Below are 8,460 nucleotides of genomic sequence, written 5' to 3' on the forward strand. Positions count from 1 at the left end.
GGACATTCTACCCTTGTACCAATGATCTAGGTGTGTTATCTCAGGATTTCTTTTAAGCTTTATTAATGACATTGAAAGTGGCATTGCTTGCCTTTGTGCCCAGTAGTGCATCACAATTAATAATAATAATAATAATGGTCTCTTTACAGACAACACTTTTTTTCAGTTCAGTTTTCAGACTGTTCACCAGAAATAAAGACTTTTTTATTGCTAATGTTGTGTAAAGTTAAATTTTTCACCTTCTTATGTCTTTCTAAACGGGGCCCTGACTCTATAACTATTCTAAATTGATACATTAAGGGGCCGATTCATCAATAGTCGAATATCGAGGGTTAATTAACCCTCGATATTCGACTGGGAACTAAAATCGTTCGAACGATTTTGCGCAAATCCTGCGATCGATCGATCAAACGATTAAATCCTTCGAATCGAACGATTCGAAGGATTTTAATCCAACGATCGAAGGAAAATCCTTCGATCAAAAAATCACAGGCAAGCCTATGGGGACGTTCCCCATAGGCTAACATTGACTTCGGTAGGTTTTATCTACCGAAGTAGGTGGTCGAAGTATTTTTTAAAGAGACAGTACTTCGATTATCGAATGGTCGAATAGTCGAACGATTTTTACTTCGAATCGTTCGAATTCGATCGAATTCGATCGAATTTAACCAATTCGATGGTCGAAGTACCCAAAAAATACTTCGAAATTCGAATTTTTTTACATTCGAATTCTTCACTCTAATTTTGTAAATCTGCCCCTTAGGGTCAGATTGATCAAGGGTTGAATTTCGAAGTACAAAAAACTTAAAAATTCGACCATCGAATTCAAAGTTTTTTCAACAAATTTGGCAATCCTGTGGTCGAATAAAAATCGTTCGATCGAACAATTAAATCGAAGGATTTCTATTCGACCAAAAAAAACTTCGAAAAGTGCTCTGGAAGGTCCCCATAGGCTAACATTGCACTTCGGTAGCTTTAATTTAAAGTATGAAGTCGAAGTTTTTTTTAAAGAGACAGTACTTTGTTTATCAAATGGTCGAATAGTCAAATGATTTTTACTTCGAATCGTTCAAATCGAAGTCGAATGGTCGAATATAGCCTATTCGATGGTCGAAGTACCCAAAAATTTACTTCGAAAATTCAAACTTTTTGAAATTCTAACCATTCACTCAAGCTTAGTAAATCTGCACCTTAGTTGATACATTTTTTTTTATCTCTGGCCCTGCAGCACTGAATCCCTGAGTTTCATTAAAGGCTAGAATAGATACAATAGAATATTGCACAGCTGCTGTTGAGAAATATATAAACCTATGTAGCAAATTGTAAAAGTTCAGAATCTGCAGCTGAATCACTGAGCTGCCAGACTGAAACACCAGAGACACAAACATTTAACTTTATATTTCAATGTTGTATAAACAGTATAAAATAAAAATTGAAAAGCAATTGAGAGTTTTTATTTCTTAGGAACAATCTGAAAACAACTGAACTGAAAAAGGTGTTTGGTGAACAACCCCTTTAAAGAAGACCTAAAAAGATGCTATGCTGATAGCAGCACCTTAAAGGGGTTGTTTACCTTTAAAGGAGAACTAAACCATAAAAATGAATAGGGCTAAAAATACCATGTTTTATATACTGAACCTATTGCACCAGCCTAAAGTTTCAGATTCTCAATAGCAGCAATGATCCAGGACTTCAAACTTGTCACAGGGGGTCACCATCTTGGAAAGTGTCTGTGACACTCACATGCTCAGTGGGCTCTGAGCAGCTATTGAGAAGCTAAGCTTAGGGGTTGTTGCAAATTATCAAGCAGAAAATGAGGTTGGCCTGTAATATAAGCTGATGCTACAGGGCTGTTATTAAATTCTGATGCTAGTTGCACTGGTTTTTGTGCTGTCATGTAGTAATTATCTGTATTAATTACTAATCAGCCTTATATTGTGACATTTATATTCTATGCGTTCTGTATATTTTGAGTCGGTCCCTAAGCTCGGTAACTGACAAGAGCACAGAGCATGTGCAGTCAATCAGCAGAAAAGAAGATGGGGAGCTACTGGGGCATCTTTGGATCTTTACTGCTAAAGGGCATTGGTTGCCTGGGGCTTATACAGAAGCCCAAAGTATAATGTACAACATTTCTAGCCTACTTCTTTAGTTTAACGTTCCATGTTCCCTCCCTCCAGTAGCACATGTATTGGCACATTTTTCCATTTCAGTGAAAAGGAGGTGCCGTATGTGCCATCAGTCTAAAAATGCCAATACAAGCCACATCAGAGGTGCAACTTCATGGGTCCAGGCCCTCCAGCAAGAACAGAAATTTAGGTCCTCTTCCGATTCACATAATTGGTGCAAACAGTAGTGCAGTCTGCTTCACTAACCACCCCTCTGCTGTTGTATAACCCCCTCTGACCCTGGTCCCCCCTGTGTTTCTGGAGTCTGCTACAGTGATAGTTACAGCATTCATTTATATGTATAGCTAATTAGTTAGAATATAAATAACATATGTGTCTGGTTTTGGAAGAGATGAGGAAGCGGCGTTATTTATGAAGACTTGAACTTTTCTCTACTGGTGAGTCTCGTATGCAGCATTAAAGATGTCAGTCAACAGGTGTAGGATGGCTCCACTCAATAGTCGGACCAGTTGGTGCTTAAGCCGTGTGTCTCTCAGAGCTGCAATCCAACACGACCACATCAAAGAGCGCTGATAATGTTGCCCCCAAGAAATGGATTCTGCTTGGTTTTCAAACTGAGACCACTTGAAAAGAAAGATTCCTATTACTGGAAGGCGATACATTTCTTTGAGGGCTCTGGGGAGTTAAAGGAACCATTATTGTCACAAGTGTGAAAGCAAACATTGATTTTGTTTGTCACAATATTGGCCACTTATCAAGAGCAGGGGATTCATCAACGGATTTCTAGTTGTCAAAACCTCACCCACATTCATTAAAACCCCCATTTCTCGTAGATTCACGTATTATAAAATTAAAATGTAGAAGATGAACATTAGAAGAATCAATGGGTGGAGCCAGTAATGCAGGTGGATAACCATATCTGTTCTGTTACAGGAGATGGCAATGGCATTGATATAAAAATAGATGAACAGTTTGTAATCTTTTTTTAGGACAATGCACCTTTGCAGGTAAATAAGCCCTAGAGAATGTTAACACCCGTAACACGTGATGGTCTGTGGCTAATATATAAATGAACACAGGAGATGCTTTTATACTGGTTTATGACTGGGTTGCCCTAGTATTTAACTGGCACAGCACTGGCACCACGTACCTGACCTGGAAAATTAGTAATTTCTTCGTTCCCTTCTAGATACCAACCATTACTTGCTACTCTGCAAACTGCAGACATTGTCTGTATTGACATAGATCCTTGTAAATAGAGAAAGATTGATGTCATACATTTATATATCATTAAGTCCATCGTTCCCTCTGGTTTTCCTATAGTGAGCATCACGCTTTGTAAAGTTCTCTCTACTCGACAGATTCATTGACCTAGTTGGCAAAAAGTAGCGCAGGAACATTGCTGAACACAAGTGACCTAGTTAGCAGCGATCACTGCAAGGATGGTTTGGTTTTCTCCATGCACATGCAAACGTATCAATGAAGAATTCATCTTCTACATACATACATACATACATTCATACAAATAAATAAATATATACATACAGTATATATACTGTATATACACACATACACATATATTTTGACTATAAATACATGTTGAGAAAAGAATCTTGTCTTTAAGTAATACACTTCCATTAAAATATACATGCGGATAATAAAGCAGCTATGTATGACATTGCCCAGTGCTCATCACATGATCATGTATGCTGAGTACACAAGGACTTTCCAAGAGGAAATCATATTCTGTATGGTTTTCCCACTCCAAGCCAAAATGTCTAGGTAAGGAATCTTCCAGAGTAAGATATTACTTTAAAGGGGAACTCCGCAAAAACATAACTTTAGCTTTTTGAAACGTAAACACAATTTCAAGCAACATACATCAATTAAAAAAATATGCAGACTTTTCATGATTCGGAATGGTTTGGAACAGTTCCCTAAGCCTAGCCCTTTGCTCTCCTGCTGATCTTTCTGACTACTTTAGTGAGCTGGCTGACTACTGTTTCTTTGTATCAACAGCCAGCTGTCCTCAGCCTTCATCCTCTAAACCCCACAATTCCCTGCACATGTGATTTCAATAAGGAACGGAACATCACAGTGCAATGCATTGTGGGTTATGTAGTTCCTGCATGCTGTCTGTAAGCTGTGGAGAAGTTGTTACAATTTGTAACATCAGTGTTTAGTCCCTCCTTCCCTGCCAGGATTTCAAATGATGCAGAATGAGAAGAACTGTTAACCAGCTGGATTTCATACTTTTTGAAGAAACAGGTAACTGTGATGGGTATATTTGGGGTTTCTGTGTTATGTGGGCCTCTTTATTACATTTTGGTTTGGAGTTCTCCTTTTAAATGACTTTTGGAAAGAATGTTGCATGAAAATTGCATGAAAATTGTAATATTAATAATCAAAGTATTATGTTTCTATTTTTAGGGGCCCACACTAACCAACCCTGCTTTCACCTGCCCTTCTATATTTAGTTTTCAAGTGTAGAGACAGGCTCAGGCAGATCATTCTCGTGTAAGGGCAGATAGAGCTTGTGCAAATGCATACACATGGCAGTGGAATGTATTCTTAGTACTATACGTTAGCACCAACATATTCAGCTCTGCTTTACATACATTGTACATCAGTTCCTGTCTCAATGGAGTGAGTCCCATTACACTATGTTCTTCTCCTTCTATTTTTTGTCGATTACAATCAAAGCTGACCATACAGAGACCTACAAAAGCTGCCAATTTGGCCCCTGCAAACCAAGTGTCAGCTTATCGGTGCATGTGTGAGGCCCTTGAAAGTGCCTGGAGGAAACCAATGGAGGCACAGGGAGAGAATACAAACTCCTTGCTCATAGTTGACTGGATGGAATTGTACCTCAGAACAATGATGACAGGCAGAAATACTAAACCTTGTGCCACCTGAAAGAGGCAGACAGATGTTCATGAGAGAAACTACTGCCAAGACATCATTAATAATGACATGGTCAGTCATATTGCGAGTGACCATTGTGATGCTAATTGTATTTTGGCCAACCTCACATAAGATATTAGAGGGAAAATTGTGGAAGCACTCAAGGCTAAATCAAGATGTATTTAAATATAATGGAAGTGCTACTTACAATGCACTTCCCTGGGCCCCTGTCTCATAAATAATTCAGTATAAATGCAAGTGCATGTTTACAAAACAGGGGTTTTTAGTTACCAAAGTTATGATCATAAAATTGAAAAGCCACCATACCACGTCAAAGTAAACCCCATATGGCGGTCCCTAACTTATTTTAAAAAGAAAAATTTCTCTGCATAATAGCATTACATGTGTTCAGTGTGTGTTGAGCATTGGTTTCAATTTGAAGGCTGAATCCTCCCCCAACCTCACATAAGAGCTTGATTGGGGTTTAGTAGCTACACGTTAGCCTGGACAAGCTCTACTTTTCTTATATCTGTAGATTTTCACAGGGTTAAGAACAATTAGAATGAATGAGTAGTGTCACTTAAATTTTTTTATCAATATCACACTGTGCCTTTTTCCTGGAGGGATTGCAGGGCATGTACTGGTGCAGCATGATGTTATTACTGGGCATCAGAGGCATATTTGGCACAAACTACAAGTATATAAATTCTGTACTATCACCAAAACCTGATTTAAGGTCCTTCTTCCCTATTTCTATGTGTTCCTACTACTTTCTTCACTCCTGTGTTTGACGTTGCCCTGTTATCTTTACTCTTCTTATTTGCTGCCTGCCCTGATCTGTGCCTGAACTTTGCCCAAGAACTTTACTTAACCCTTTCAACTTTGCCAATCTTTTGCGTCTATCCCGTCCTGCCTGTGTCAGTGCTTGTCTTGTCCATCCTGCAAGTACATGTTTCCTCCTCAGTCCTTATTTCTCTAACTAGACCCTAGTGACCCCGAATCTGCACTCATTTGTGTATTTATTTAGGACAATGGCATATTGGTTTGTTTTCTGAGCATTTAGTTAGTCACGTCCCATTCACTTCAATAGAAACCTAGACCTGCACAGTGGACTTGTGGGTCAGGTGGGTGACAACCCCAACTGTTTTTTTATTGGGACAACTGATTAAAATCGAAGATAATTACAATTGCATTGTATGGGAACTGATTCCATGTTTTTTGCCAGCAGAGTCACTGTCTACTCCTGTGCCCCCTCCCCCTGCAACTGCAGGGTCTGCTTCTTCTGTAGTTATGCCCCTGCCTGGTGATTTGCAGGAAGCTGCAATTTAAAACAAGTTTCTCTAATCAGTTAATACCATTATTTGAATTCTATACTGTGTGTTATATATTTAGATTATACTTTTTCTGCCAAGTTGACATTTGTCCTTTTTATTCCCATTATGGGAAGCCTGTGCTTGGATTTGTTCATACGGCCCAGAAGCATTGCTATTGCTTGTTGATCCTTAAATATCATGCAAAAATATTATGTTGACATTAGTCCATGGCTTATGCCTAATTCACCGTATTAAGTTCATGGAAACAACGACACACACCAGCTGCAACTATTTATATTGTCCAGACAGGATTTTCCACATTTTCTGTCTAAAACAAAACATAAAAATATATGAGTCGAGGAGGGACCGACAGCAGGGTCCCTTGTTGCTACATGCCCAAAGATTTTTCTTAAAGAATGCTCTTTGCTCCAGTGCTCTGTTGGAAAAAAAGAGATTAGCTGTGAGGGCTTTCCCTGCCGTTAGTCACAGATATGGAAGAGAATGGAAAATATTCGTGTTGGCTATGCAATATATCAAGTCATTTTAGTCTATAGGTAAGTGATCTAACCAGAAAAATACAATCGGAGTCCAGAGAACCATGTACTCACCCAAGTTCTGGATTTTGCAAGTGCAGTACCAGCAAATCAGCAACTATCTTAGATCAGACTACTACAGGTGTGGGATCCATCATATGGAAACCCGTTATCCACAGAGCTCCAAATTACGGGAAGGCCAACTCCATTAGACTCTATTTTAATCAAATAATTAAAATTTTTAAAAACTGATTTCCTTTTTCTCTGTAATAATAAAACAGTACCTTGTACTTGATCCAAGCAAAGATATAATTAATCCTTATTGGAGGCAAAACAATTATATGTAATGTTTATATGTATTTACAGTTTATTTAATGTGTACATAATTTTTTAGGAGACTTAAATGGAAATCCAAATTATGAAAAGACCCCTTCTGGAAAATCCCACATCCCCAGCATTCTGGATAACAGGTCCTATACCTGTACAAGGATAATGAAAGGAAAGATTTGGGGGGTTATTTACTAAACTCCAAATCCAAAAATCACGAAAAATTCTTGATTTTTTTTTTTATAAAATCGGACTTTTAGAAAATCACGAATTGTTTGGAATTTATTAAACCCTGAGGTTGAAAAAGTCAGAATCTGATAATCTGGCATCTCAGACCTGTTGAGGTTACATATAAGTCAATGGGAGAAGTCCCAATGATTTTTTGGGGGATTATTTAATAAACTCCGAATGCAAAAATCACAAAAAATTCGTGTTTTTTTTAAATAAAATCTGACTTAAAAAAATCACAAATTTTTCGGAATTTATTAAACCCAGAGGATGGGAAAAGTCTGAATCTGAAAATCTGGCATCTCAGACCTGTCGAGGTTGCATATAAGTCAATGGGAGAAGTTCCAATGATTTTTTGATGTGCGCTGGGTTTTAGGAGTTTTCAGGTAAAAAAAACAAAAAAAACCATGAAAATCTGATTTTTAGCGTTTTTTTTTACCCAAACAAAATTTTTGGGAAAGTTTATTAATAAATAAGCCCAAAAAACCTGTGCGGATTTGGTTGGAGTTTTTTTCAGAAAATATTTCGGACTTTGATAAATAACCCTCTTGATGTGCAATGGGTTTCAGGCATTACCCCAAAGTTTTCGGGTGAAAATTATAAAAAATTTGTGAAATTTGTGAAAATCGGATGAAAAAGTCAGAAAAATTTGTGAAAATTGAATGTGATAATAAATAAGCGTAAAAAAACTGGAGCGGATGTTTTTAGCAGAAAATATTGAGATAAATTAGGACTTTGATAAATAACCTTTAGTGTGGGAATGAGTGTAGCACATAGTATACTTTTTCATGCCAATGCTGCATTATGCCTAACAGCATTAGGTCAGGGCCAGATTTGTGGAAAGGCCACCTAGGCCCGGACCTAGGGCGGCAGGATTTTAGGGGGGCGGCATGCTGTCCAAACACACCCACATTGATTCAAAAACACTGGGGATACGCTGGAGATACAATCATTTTTTAAATGTCCCCATTGCTCCAGTGCAGACGATGAAAATTTGCACGAATAAAGGGCAGGGGACAGGGGCGA

The sequence above is a fragment of the Xenopus laevis genome, chromosome 2L, assembly GCF_017654675.1.
Source record: "Xenopus laevis strain J_2021 chromosome 2L, Xenopus_laevis_v10.1, whole genome shotgun sequence".
Classification (NCBI taxonomy): domain Eukaryota; kingdom Metazoa; phylum Chordata; class Amphibia; order Anura; family Pipidae; genus Xenopus; species Xenopus laevis.